The 12,500-nt window shown below is 42.1% G+C and overlaps 12 non-coding genes across 12 annotated transcripts; all 12 read left to right on the forward strand.

Moving 5' to 3' along the window:
* The first annotated feature begins 520 nt into the window (after positions 1-520).
* Positions 521-592, forward strand: trnap-cgg (transfer RNA proline (anticodon CGG)). The gene has a single exon. It is a non-coding gene; the product is annotated as a tRNA-Pro (tRNA).
* Positions 593-1,421: 829 nt separating this feature from the next.
* Positions 1,422-1,493, forward strand: trnap-cgg (transfer RNA proline (anticodon CGG)). Its single transcript has one exon. It is a non-coding gene; the product is annotated as a tRNA-Pro (tRNA).
* Positions 1,494-2,322: 829 nt separating this feature from the next.
* Positions 2,323-2,394, forward strand: trnap-cgg (transfer RNA proline (anticodon CGG)). The gene has a single exon. It is a non-coding gene; the product is annotated as a tRNA-Pro (tRNA).
* An 829-nt stretch (positions 2,395-3,223) lies between these two features.
* trnap-cgg (transfer RNA proline (anticodon CGG)) lies at positions 3,224-3,295 on the forward strand. Its single transcript has one exon. It is a non-coding gene; the product is annotated as a tRNA-Pro (tRNA).
* Positions 3,296-4,124: 829 nt separating this feature from the next.
* Positions 4,125-4,196, forward strand: trnap-cgg (transfer RNA proline (anticodon CGG)). The gene has a single exon. It is a non-coding gene; the product is annotated as a tRNA-Pro (tRNA).
* An 829-nt stretch (positions 4,197-5,025) lies between these two features.
* Positions 5,026-5,097, forward strand: trnap-cgg (transfer RNA proline (anticodon CGG)). Its single transcript has one exon. It is a non-coding gene; the product is annotated as a tRNA-Pro (tRNA).
* Positions 5,098-5,926: 829 nt separating this feature from the next.
* Positions 5,927-5,998, forward strand: trnap-cgg (transfer RNA proline (anticodon CGG)). The gene has a single exon. It is a non-coding gene; the product is annotated as a tRNA-Pro (tRNA).
* An 829-nt stretch (positions 5,999-6,827) lies between these two features.
* Positions 6,828-6,899, forward strand: trnap-cgg (transfer RNA proline (anticodon CGG)). Its single transcript has one exon. It is a non-coding gene; the product is annotated as a tRNA-Pro (tRNA).
* Positions 6,900-7,728: 829 nt separating this feature from the next.
* On the forward strand, positions 7,729-7,800 carry trnap-cgg (transfer RNA proline (anticodon CGG)). Its single transcript has one exon. It is a non-coding gene; the product is annotated as a tRNA-Pro (tRNA).
* Positions 7,801-8,629: 829 nt separating this feature from the next.
* Positions 8,630-8,701, forward strand: trnap-cgg (transfer RNA proline (anticodon CGG)). Its single transcript has one exon. It is a non-coding gene; the product is annotated as a tRNA-Pro (tRNA).
* An 829-nt stretch (positions 8,702-9,530) lies between these two features.
* On the forward strand, positions 9,531-9,602 carry trnap-cgg (transfer RNA proline (anticodon CGG)). The gene has a single exon. It is a non-coding gene; the product is annotated as a tRNA-Pro (tRNA).
* Positions 9,603-10,431: 829 nt separating this feature from the next.
* On the forward strand, positions 10,432-10,503 carry trnap-cgg (transfer RNA proline (anticodon CGG)). Its single transcript has one exon. It is a non-coding gene; the product is annotated as a tRNA-Pro (tRNA).
* Positions 10,504-12,500: the final 1,997 nt, after the last annotated feature.

Genomic DNA, 12,500 nt, shown 5'->3' on the forward strand with positions numbered 1-12,500 from the left:
ACCGTTCGGAAGCTACAGCCATTTGTATGAGAAGACTGATTTTCGGGATGTGTCATGTTTTGACAAACATTGTTCTCGCTCTGCCGCATTTCACCAAAGATGGAGATGTGTGACATCAGCGGTTATGAAGGTTTGAGAAGCATCCAGTGCAAAAAAAGTGACATTTCTAGTTTAAAACAGACAGATTCCAATGGGGATTTTTTATTTTATTCATGTACCGGTGCGTCAATCGGATCAAATGAAATGAGATCCAATTGATTTTGATGTCTACTTTTTAATTTTTTTAATCTACATTAGCTCTTTCTTCATTTGTTTCTTGCTGTTACAGCTAATGAAGATTGAATCTGATGAATTACAGAGTATTTGAACTAAAACCTGGTCAACAGCTTGGAAGACAGCTATGCTCACAAGTATACCACCAACACTCACGTTATTCACTGTGGCCTGGCACCATCGACCTGTCAATCCAAATCCTCAACATCATTACTGGCGACTGCAATAAAAATGCTTTTGATAAAACGGCTCGTTGGTCTAGGGGTATGATTCTCGCTTCGGGTGCGAGAGGTCCCGGGTTCAAATCCCGGACGAGCCCATGTGTAGAGCCTTTAACAATCTGAAAGAGGTGGTTCTTGGGCAACAGTTTGGAGTGCAGACCAAGGTGGATGAGTGATAAAGGCAATGGATTGCTAATCCATTGTGCTCTGCACTCGTGGGTTCAGCATCGCACAGCATTTATTAATTTCTTCCTTGGTTAAAAAATCTGTCATTTTAACCGGTACATAGATTACCTTCAGACGAGTGTCGTGACCCTTGTGGGGGTCGTAGAGCAAAACTGAGAACGACATTGTGTTTGTGAGAGTCTCCCCTTTCCATGGAATGGTCAAACAATTTTGTAGGTCAAACCGTTCGGAAGCTACAGCCATTTGTATGAGAAGACTGATTTTCGGGATGTGTCATGTTTTGACAAACATTGTTCTCGCTCTGCCGCATTTCACCAAAGATGGAGATGTGTGACATCAGCGGTTATGAAGGTTTGAGAAGCATCCAGTGCAAAAAAAGTGACATTTCTAGTTTAAAACAGACAGATTCCAATGGGGATTTTTTATTTTATTCATGTACCGGTGCGTCAATCGGATCAAATGAAATGAGATCCAATTGATTTTGATGTCTACTTTTTAATTTTTTTAATCTACATTAGCTCTTTCTTCATTTGTTTCTTGCTGTTACAGCTAATGAAGATTGAATCTGATGAATTACAGAGTATTTGAACTAAAACCTGGTCAACAGCTTGGAAGACAGCTATGCTCACAAGTATACCACCAACACTCACGTTATTCACTGTGGCCTGGCACCATCGACCTGTCAATCCAAATCCTCAACGTCATTACTGGCGACTGCAATAAAAATGCCTTTGATAAAACGGCTCGTTGGTCTAGGGGTATGATTCTCGCTTCGGGTGCGAGAGGTCCCGGGTTCAAATCCCGGACGAGCCCATGTGTAGAGCCTTTAACAATCTGAAAGAGGTGGTTCTTGGGCAACAGTTTGGAGTGCAGACCAAGGTGGATGAGTGATAAAGGCAATGGATTGCTAATCCATTGTGCTCTGCACTCGTGGGTTCAGCATCGCACAGCATTTATTAATTTCTTCCTTGGTTAAAAAATCTGTCATTTTAACCGGTACATAGATTACCTTCAGACGAGTGTCGTGACCCTTGTGGGGGTCGTAGAGCAAAACTGAGAACGACATTGTGTTTGTGAGAGTCTCCCCTTTCCATGGAATGGTCAAACAATTTTGTAGGTCAAACCGTTCGGAAGCTACAGCCATTTGTATGAGAAGACTGATTTTCGGGATGTGTCATGTTTTGACAAACATTGTTCTCGCTCTGCCGCATTTCACCAAAGATGCAGAGGTGTGACATCAGCGGTTATGAAGGTTTGAGAAGCATCCAGTGCAAAAAAAGTGACATTTCTAGTTTAAAACAGACAGATTCCAATGGGGATTTTTTATTTTATTCATGTACCGGTGCGTCAATCGGATCAAATGAAATGAGATCCAATTGATTTTGATGTCTACTTTTTAATTTTTTTAATCTACATTAGCTCTTTCTTCATTTGTTTCTTGCTGTTACAGCTAATGAAGATTGAATCTGATGAATTACAGAGTATTTGAACTAAAACCTGGTCAACAGCTTGGAAGACAGCTATGCTCACAAGTATACCACCAACACTCACGTTATTCACTGTGGCCTGGCACCATCGACCTGTCAATCCAAATCCTCAACGTCATTACTGGCGACTGCAATAAAAATGCCTTTGATAAAACGGCTCGTTGGTCTAGGGGTATGATTCTCGCTTCGGGTGCGAGAGGTCCCGGGTTCAAATCCCGGACGAGCCCATGTGTAGAGCCTTTAACAATCTGAAAGAGGTGGTTCTTGGGCAACAGTTAGGAGTGCAGACCAAGGTGGATGAGTGATAAAGGCAATGGATTGCTAATCCATTGTGCTCTGCACTCGTGGGTTCAGCATCGCACAGCATTTATTAATTTCTTCCTTGGTTAAAAAATCTGTCATTTTAACCGGTACATAGATTACCTTCAGACGAGTGTCGTGACCCTTGTGGGGGTCGTAGAGCAAAACTGAGAACGACATTGTGTTTGTGAGAGTCTCCCCTTTCCATGGAATGGTCAAACAATTTTGTAGGTCAAACCGTTCGGAAGCTACAGCCATTTGTATGAGAAGACTGATTTTCGGGATGTGTCATGTTTTGACAAACATTGTTCTCGCTCTGCCGCATTTCACCAAAGATGCAGAGGTGTGACATCAGCGGTTATGAAGGTTTGAGAAGCATCCAGTGCAAAAAAAGTGACATTTCTAGTTTAAAACAGACAGATTCCAATGGGGATTTTTTATTTTATTCATGTACCGGTGCGTCAATCGGATCAAATGAAATGAGATCCAATTGATTTTGATGTCTACTTTTTAATTTTTTTAATCTACATTAGCTCTTTCTTCATTTGTTTCTTGCTGTTACAGCTAATGAAGATTGAATCTGATGAATTACAGAGTATTTGAACTAAAACCTGGTCAACAGCTTGGAAGACAGCTATGCTCACAAGTATACCACCAACACTCACGTTATTCACTGTGGCCTGGCACCATCGACCTGTCAATCCAAATCCTCAACGTCATTACTGGCGACTGCAATAAAAATGCCTTTGATAAAACGGCTCGTTGGTCTAGGGGTATGATTCTCGCTTCGGGTGCGAGAGGTCCCGGGTTCAAATCCCGGACGAGCCCATGTGTAGAGCCTTTAACAATCTGAAAGAGGTGGTTCTTGGGCAACAGTTTGGAGTGCAGACCAAGGTGGATGAGTGATAAAGGCAATGGATTGCTAATCCATTGTGCTCTGCACTCGTGGGTTCAGCATCGCACAGCATTTATTAATTTCTTCCTTGGTTAAAAAATCTGTCATTTTAACCGGTACATAGATTACCTTCAGACGAGTGTCGTGACCCTTGTGGGGGTCGTAGAGCAAAACTGAGAACGACATTGTGTTTGTGAGAGTCTCCCCTTTCCATGGAATGGTCAAACAATTTTGTAGGTCAAACCGTTCGGAAGCTACAGCCATTTGTATGAGAAGACTGATTTTCGGGATGTGTCATGTTTTGACAAACATTGTTCTCGCTCTGCCGCATTTCACCAAAGATGCAGAGGTGTGACATCAGCGGTTATGAAGGTTTGAGAAGCATCCAGTGCAAAAAAAGTGACATTTCTAGTTTAAAACAGACAGATTCCAATGGGGATTTTTTATTTTATTCATGTACCGGTGCGTCAATCGGATCAAATGAAATGAGATCCAATTGATTTTGATGTCTACTTTTTAATTTTTTTAATCTACATTAGCTCTTTCTTCATTTGTTTCTTGCTGTTACAGCTAATGAAGATTGAATCTGATGAATTACAGAGTATTTGAACTAAAACCTGGTCAACAGCTTGGAAGACAGCTATGCTCACAAGTATACCACCAACACTCACGTTATTCACTGTGGCCTGGCACCATCGACCTGTCAATCCAAATCCTCAACGTCATTACTGGCGACTGCAATAAAAATGCCTTTGATAAAACGGCTCGTTGGTCTAGGGGTATGATTCTCGCTTCGGGTGCGAGAGGTCCCGGGTTCAAATCCCGGACGAGCCCATGTGTAGAGCCTTTAACAATCTGAAAGAGGTGGTTCTTGGGCAACAGTTAGGAGTGCAGACCAAGGTGGATGAGTGATAAAGGCAATGGATTGCTAATCCATTGTGCTCTGCACTCGTGGGTTCAGCATCGCACAGCATTTATTAATTTCTTCCTTGGTTAAAAAATCTGTCATTTTAACCGGTACATAGATTACCTTCAGACGAGTGTCGTGACCCTTGTGGGGGTCGTAGAGCAAAACTGAGAACGACATTGTGTTTGTGAGAGTCTCCCCTTTCCATGGAATGGTCAAACAATTTTGTAGGTCAAACCGTTCGGAAGCTACAGCCATTTGTATGAGAAGACTGATTTTCGGGATGTGTCATGTTTTGACAAACATTGTTCTCGCTCTGCCGCATTTCACCAAAGATGCAGAGGTGTGACATCAGCGGTTATGAAGGTTTGAGAAGCATCCAGTGCAAAAAAAGTGACATTTCTAGTTTAAAACAGACAGATTCCAATGGGGATTTTTTATTTTATTCATGTACCGGTGCGTCAATCGGATCAAATGAAATGAGATCCAATTGATTTTGATGTCTACTTTTTAATTTTTTTAATCTACATTAGCTCTTTCTTCATTTGTTTCTTGCTGTTACAGCTAATGAAGATTGAATCTGATGAATTACAGAGTATTTGAACTAAAACCTGGTCAACAGCTTGGAAGACAGCTATGCTCACAAGTATACCACCAACACTCACGTTATTCACTGTGGCCTGGCACCATCGACCTGTCAATCCAAATCCTCAACGTCATTACTGGCGACTGCAATAAAAATGCCTTTGATAAAACGGCTCGTTGGTCTAGGGGTATGATTCTCGCTTCGGGTGCGAGAGGTCCCGGGTTCAAATCCCGGACGAGCCCATGTGTAGAGCCTTTAACAATCTGAAAGAGGTGGTTCTTGGGCAACAGTTAGGAGTGCAGACCAAGGTGGATGAGTGATAAAGGCAATGGATTGCTAATCCATTGTGCTCTGCACTCGTGGGTTCAGCATCGCACAGCATTTATTAATTTCTTCCTTGGTTAAAAAATCTGTCATTTTAACCGGTACATAGATTACCTTCAGACGAGTGTCGTGACCCTTGTGGGGGTCGTAGAGCAAAACTGAGAACGACATTGTGTTTGTGAGAGTCTCCCCTTTCCATGGAATGGTCAAACAATTTTGTAGGTCAAACCGTTCGGAAGCTACAGCCATTTGTATGAGAAGACTGATTTTCGGGATGTGTCATGTTTTGACAAACATTGTTCTCGCTCTGCCGCATTTCACCAAAGATGCAGAGGTGTGACATCAGCGGTTATGAAGGTTTGAGAAGCATCCAGTGCAAAAAAAGTGACATTTCTAGTTTAAAACAGACAGATTCCAATGGGGATTTTTTATTTTATTCATGTACCGGTGCGTCAATCGGATCAAATGAAATGAGATCCAATTGATTTTGATGTCTACTTTTTAATTTTTTTAATCTACATTAGCTCTTTCTTCATTTGTTTCTTGCTGTTACAGCTAATGAAGATTGAATCTGATGAATTACAGAGTATTTGAACTAAAACCTGGTCAACAGCTTGGAAGACAGCTATGCTCACAAGTATACCACCAACACTCACGTTATTCACTGTGGCCTGGCACCATCGACCTGTCAATCCAAATCCTCAACGTCATTACTGGCGACTGCAATAAAAATGCCTTTGATAAAACGGCTCGTTGGTCTAGGGGTATGATTCTCGCTTCGGGTGCGAGAGGTCCCGGGTTCAAATCCCGGACGAGCCCATGTGTAGAGCCTTTAACAATCTGAAAGAGGTGGTTCTTGGGCAACAGTTAGGAGTGCAGACCAAGGTGGATGAGTGATAAAGGCAATGGATTGCTAATCCATTGTGCTCTGCACTCGTGGGTTCAGCATCGCACAGCATTTATTAATTTCTTCCTTGGTTAAAAAATCTGTCATTTTAACCGGTACATAGATTACCTTCAGACGAGTGTCGTGACCCTTGTGGGGGTCGTAGAGCAAAACTGAGAACGACATTGTGTTTGTGAGAGTCTCCCCTTTCCATGGAATGGTCAAACAATTTTGTAGGTCAAACCGTTCGGAAGCTACAGCCATTTGTATGAGAAGACTGATTTTCGGGATGTGTCATGTTTTGACAAACATTGTTCTCGCTCTGCCGCATTTCACCAAAGATGCAGAGGTGTGACATCAGCGGTTATGAAGGTTTGAGAAGCATCCAGTGCAAAAAAAGTGACATTTCTAGTTTAAAACAGACAGATTCCAATGGGGATTTTTTATTTTATTCATGTACCGGTGCGTCAATCGGATCAAATGAAATGAGATCCAATTGATTTTGATGTCTACTTTTTAATTTTTTTAATCTACATTAGCTCTTTCTTCATTTGTTTCTTGCTGTTACAGCTAATGAAGATTGAATCTGATGAATTACAGAGTATTTGAACTAAAACCTGGTCAACAGCTTGGAAGACAGCTATGCTCACAAGTATACCACCAACACTCACGTTATTCACTGTGGCCTGGCACCATCGACCTGTCAATCCAAATCCTCAACGTCATTACTGGCGACTGCAATAAAAATGCCTTTGATAAAACGGCTCGTTGGTCTAGGGGTATGATTCTCGCTTCGGGTGCGAGAGGTCCCGGGTTCAAATCCCGGACGAGCCCATGTGTAGAGCCTTTAACAATCTGAAAGAGGTGGTTCTTGGGCAACAGTTTGGAGTGCAGACCAAGGTTGATGAGTGATAAAGGCAATGGATTGCTAATCCATTGTGCTCTGCACTCGTGGGTTCAGCATCGCACAGCATTTATTAATTTCTTCCTTGGTTAAAAAATCTGTCATTTTAACCGGTACATAGATTACCTTCAGACGAGTGTCGTGACCCTTGTGGGGGTCGTAGAGCAAAACTGAGAACGACATTGTGTTTGTGAGAGTCTCCCCTTTCCATGGAATGGTCAAACAATTTTGTAGGTCAAACCGTTCGGAAGCTACAGCCATTTGTATGAGAAGACTGATTTTCGGGATGTGTCATGTTTTGACAAACATTGTTCTCGCTCTGCCGCATTTCACCAAAGATGCAGAGGTGTGACATCAGCGGTTATGAAGGTTTGAGAAGCATCCAGTGCAAAAAAAGTGACATTTCTAGTTTAAAACAGACAGATTCCAATGGGGATTTTTTATTTTATTCATGTACCGGTGCGTCAATCGGATCAAATGAAATGAGATCCAATTGATTTTGATGTCTACTTTTTAATTTTTTTTATCTACATTAGCTCTTTCTTCATTTGTTTCTTGCTGTTACAGCTAATGAAGATTGAATCTGATGAATTACAGAGTATTTGAACTAAAACCTGGTCAACAGCTTGGAAGACAGCTATGCTCACAAGTATACCACCAACACTCACGTTATTCACTGTGGCCTGGCACCATCGACCTGTCAATCCAAATCCTCAACGTCATTACTGGCGACTGCAATAAAAATGCCTTTGATAAAACGGCTCGTTGGTCTAGGGGTATGATTCTCGCTTCGGGTGCGAGAGGTCCCGGGTTCAAATCCCGGACGAGCCCATGTGTAGAGCCTTTAACAATCTGAAAGAGGTGGTTCTTGGGCAACAGTTTGGAGTGCAGACGAAGGTTGATGAGTGATAAAGGCAATGGATTGCTAATCCATTGTGCTCTGCACTCGTGGGTTCAGCATCGCACAGCATTTATTAATTTCTTCCTTGGTTAAAAAATCTGTCATTTTAACCGGTACATAGATTACCTTCAGACGAGTGTCGTGACCCTTGTGGGGGTCGTAGAGCAAAACTGAGAACGACATTGTGTTTGTGAGAGTCTCCCCTTTCCATGGAATGGTCAAACAATTTTGTAGGTCAAACCGTTCGGAAGCTACAGCCATTTGTATGAGAAGACTGATTTTCGGGATGTGTCATGTTTTGACAAACATTGTTCTCGCTCTGCCGCATTTCACCAAAGATGCAGAGGTGTGACATCAGCGGTTATGAAGGTTTGAGAAGCATCCAGTGCAAAAAAAGTGACATTTCTAGTTTAAAACAGACAGATTCCAATGGGGATTTTTTATTTTATTCATGTACCGGTGCGTCAATCGGATCAAATGAAATGAGATCCAATTGATTTTGATGTCTACTTTTTAATTTTTTTAATCTACATTAGCTCTTTCTTCATTTGTTTCTTGCTGTTACAGCTAATGAAGATTGAATCTGATGAATTACAGAGTATTTGAACTAAAACCTGGTCAACAGCTTGGAAGACAGCTATGCTCACAAGTATACCACCAACACTCACGTTATTCACTGTGGCCTGGCACCATCGACCTGTCAATCCAAATCCTCAACGTCATTACTGGCGACTGCAATAAAAATGCCTTTGATAAAACGGCTCGTTGGTCTAGGGGTATGATTCTCGCTTCGGGTGCGAGAGGTCCCGGGTTCAAATCCCGGACGAGCCCATGTGTAGAGCCTTTAACAATCTGAAAGAGGTGGTTCTTGGGCAACAGTTTGGAGTGCAGACCAAGGTGGATGAGTGATAAAGGCAATGGATTGCTAATCCATTGTGCTCTGCACTCGTGGGTTCAGCATCGCACAGCATTTATTAATTTCTTCCTTGGTTAAAAAATCTGTCATTTTAACCGGTACATAGATTACCTTCAGACGAGTGGCGTGACCCTTGTGGGGGTCGTAGAGCAAAACTGAGAACGACATTGTGTTTGTGAGAGTCTCCCCTTTCCATGGAATGGTCAAACAATTTTGTAGGTCAAACCGTTCGGAAGCTACAGCCATTTGTATGAGAAGACTGATTTTCGGGATGTGTCATGTTTTGACAAACATTGTTCTCGCTCTGCCGCATTTCACCAAAGATGCAGAGGTGTGACATCAGCGGTTATGAAGGTTTGAGAAGCATCCAGTGCAAAAAAAGTGACATTTCTAGTTTAAAACAGACAGATTCCAATGGGGATTTTTTATTTTATTAATGTACCGGTGCGTCAATCGGATCAAATGAAATGAGATCCAATTGATTTTGATGTCTACTTTTTAATTTTTTTAATCTACATTAGCTCTTTCTTCATTTGTTTCTTGCTGTTACAGCTAATGAAGATTGAATCTGATGAATTACAGAGTATTTGAACTAAAACCTGGTCAACAGCTTGGAAGACAGCTATGCTCACAAGTATACCACCAACACTCACATTATTCACTGTGGCCTGGCACCATCGACCTGTCAATCCAAATCCTCAACGTCATTACTGGCGACTGCAATAAAAATGCCTTTGATAAAACGGCTCGTTGGTCTAGGGGTATGATTCTCGCTTCGGGTGCGAGAGGTCCCGGGTTCAAATCCCGGACGAGCCCATGTGTAGAGCCTTTAACAATCTGAAAGAGGTGGTTCTTGGGCAACAGTTTGGAGTGCAGACCAAGGTGGATGAGTGATAAAGGCAATGGATTGCTAATCCATTGTGCTCTGCACTCGTGGGTTCAGCATCGCACAGCATTTATTAATTTCTTCCTTGGTTAAAAAATCTGTCATTTTAACCGGTACATAGATTACCTTCAGACGAGTGGCGTGACCCTTGTGGGGGTCGTAGAGCAAAACTGAGAACGACATTGTGTTTGTGAGAGTCTCCCCTTTCCATGGAATGGTCAAACAATTTTGTAGGTCAAACCGTTCGGAAGCTACAGCCATTTGTATGAGAAGACTGATTTTCGGGATGTGTCATGTTTTGACAAACATTGTTCTCGCTCTGCCGCATTTCACCAAAGATGCAGAGGTGTGACATCAGCGGTTATGAAGGTTTGAGAAGCATCCAGTGCAAAAAAAGTGACATTTCTAGTTTAAAACAGACAGATTCCAATGGGGATTTTTTATTTTATTCATGTACCGGTGCGTCAATCGGATCAAATGAAATGAGATCCAATTGATTTTGATGTCTACTTTTTAATTTTTTTAATCTACATTAGCTCTTTCTTCATTTGTTTCTTGCTGTTACAGCTAATGAAGATTGAATCTGATGAATTACAGAGTATTTGAACTAAAACCTGGTCAACAGCTTGGAAGACAGCTATGCTCACAAGTATACCACCAACACTCACGTTATTCACTGTGGCCTGGCACCATCGACCTGTCAATCCAAATCCTCAACGTCATTACTGGCGACTGCAATAAAAATGCCTTTGATAAAACGGCTCGTTGGTCTAGGGGTATGATTCTCGCTTCGGGTGCGAGAGGTCCCGGGTTCAAATCCCGGACGAGCCCATGTGTAGAGCCTTTAACAATCTGAAAGAGGTGGTTCTTGGGCAACAGTTTGGAGTGCAGACCAAGGTGGATGAGTGATAAAGGCAATGGATTGCTAATCCATTGTGCTCTGCACTCGTGGGTTCAGCATCGCACAGCATTTATTAATTTCTTCCTTGGTTAAAAAATCTGTCATTTTAACCGGTACATAGATTACCTTCAGACGAGTGTCGTGACCCTTGTGGGGGTCGTAGAGCAAAACTGAGAATGACATTGTGTTTGTGAGAGTCTCCCCTTTCCATGGAATGGTCAAACAATTTTGTAGGTCAAACCGTTCGGAAGCTACAGCCATTTGTATGAGAAGACTGATTTTCGGGATGTGTCATGTTTTGACAAACATTGTTCTCGCTCTGCCGCATTTCACCAAAGATGCAGAGGTGTGACATCAGCGGTTATGAAGGTTTGAGAAGCATCCAGTGCAAAAAAAGTGACATTTCTAGTTTAAAACAGACAGATTCCAATGGGGATTTTTTATTTTATTCATGTACCGGTGCGTCAATCGGATCAAATGAAATGAGATCCAATTGATTTTGATGTCTACTTTTTAATTTTTTTAATCTACATTAGCTCTTTCTTCATTTGTTTCTTGCTGTTACAGCTAATGAAGATTGAATCTGATGAATTACAGAGTATTTGAACTAAAACCTGGTCAACAGCTTGGAAGACAGCTATGCTCACAAGTATACCACCAACACTCACGTTATTCACTGTGGCCTGGCACCATCGACCTGTCAATCCAAATCCTCAACGTCATTACTGGCGACTGCAATAAAAATGCCTTTGATAAAACGGCTCGTTGGTCTAGGGGTATGATTCTCGCTTCGGGTGCAAGAGGTCCCGGGTTCAAATCCCGGACGAGCCCATGTGTAGAGCCTTTAACAATCTGAAAGAGGTGGTTCTTGGGCAACAGTTTGGAGTGCAGACCAAGGTGGATGAGTGATAAAGGCAATGGATTGCTAATCCATTGTGCTCTGCACTCGTGGGTTCAGCATCGCACAGCATTTATTAATTTCTTCCTTGGTTAAAAAATCTGTCATTTTAACCGGTACATAGATTACCTTCAGACGAGTGGCGTGACCCTTGTGGGGGTCGTAGAGCAAAACTGAGAACGACATTGTGTTTGTGAGAGTCTCCCCTTTCCATGGAATGGTCAAACAATTTTGTAGGTCAAACCGTTCGGAAGCTACAGCCATTTGTATGAGAAGACTGATTTTCGGGATGTGTCATGTTTTGACAAACATTGTTCTCGCTCTGCCGCATTTCACCAAAGATGCAGAGGTGTGACATCAGCGGTTATGAAGGTTTGAGAAGCATCCAGTGCAAAAAAAGTGACATTTCTAGTTTAAAACAGACAGATTCCAATGGGGATTTTTTATTTTATTCATGTACCGGTGCGTCAATCGGATCAAATGAAATGAGATCCAATTGATTTTGATGTCTACTTTTTAATTTTTTTAATCTACATTAGCTCTTTCTTCATTTGTTTCTTGCTGTTACAGCTAATGAAGATTGAATCTGATGAATTACAGAGTATTTGAACTAAAACCTGGTCAACAGCTTGGAAGACAGCTATGCTCACAAGTATACCACCAACACTCACGTTATTCACTGTGGCCTGGCACCATCGACCTGTCAATCCAAATCCTCAACGTCATTACTGGCGACTGCAATAAAAATGCCTTTGATAAAACGGCTCGTTGGTCTAGGGGTATGATTCTCGCTTCGGGTGCAAGAGGTCCCGGGTTCAAATCCCGGACGAGCCCATGTGTAGAGCCTTTAACAATCTGAAAGAGGTGGTTCTTGGGCAACAGTTTGGAGTGCAGACCAAGGTGGATGAGTGATAAAGGCAATGGATTGCTAATCCATTGTGCTCTGCACTCGTGGGTTCAGCATCGCACAGCATTTATTAATTTCTTCCTTGGTTAAAAAATCTGTCATTTTAACCGGTACATAGATTA

Source organism: Oncorhynchus mykiss, chromosome 15 (assembly GCF_057628025.1).
Source record: "Oncorhynchus mykiss isolate SJ-2025 chromosome 15, ASM5762802v1, whole genome shotgun sequence".
Classification (NCBI taxonomy): Eukaryota; Metazoa; Chordata; class Actinopteri; order Salmoniformes; family Salmonidae; genus Oncorhynchus; species Oncorhynchus mykiss.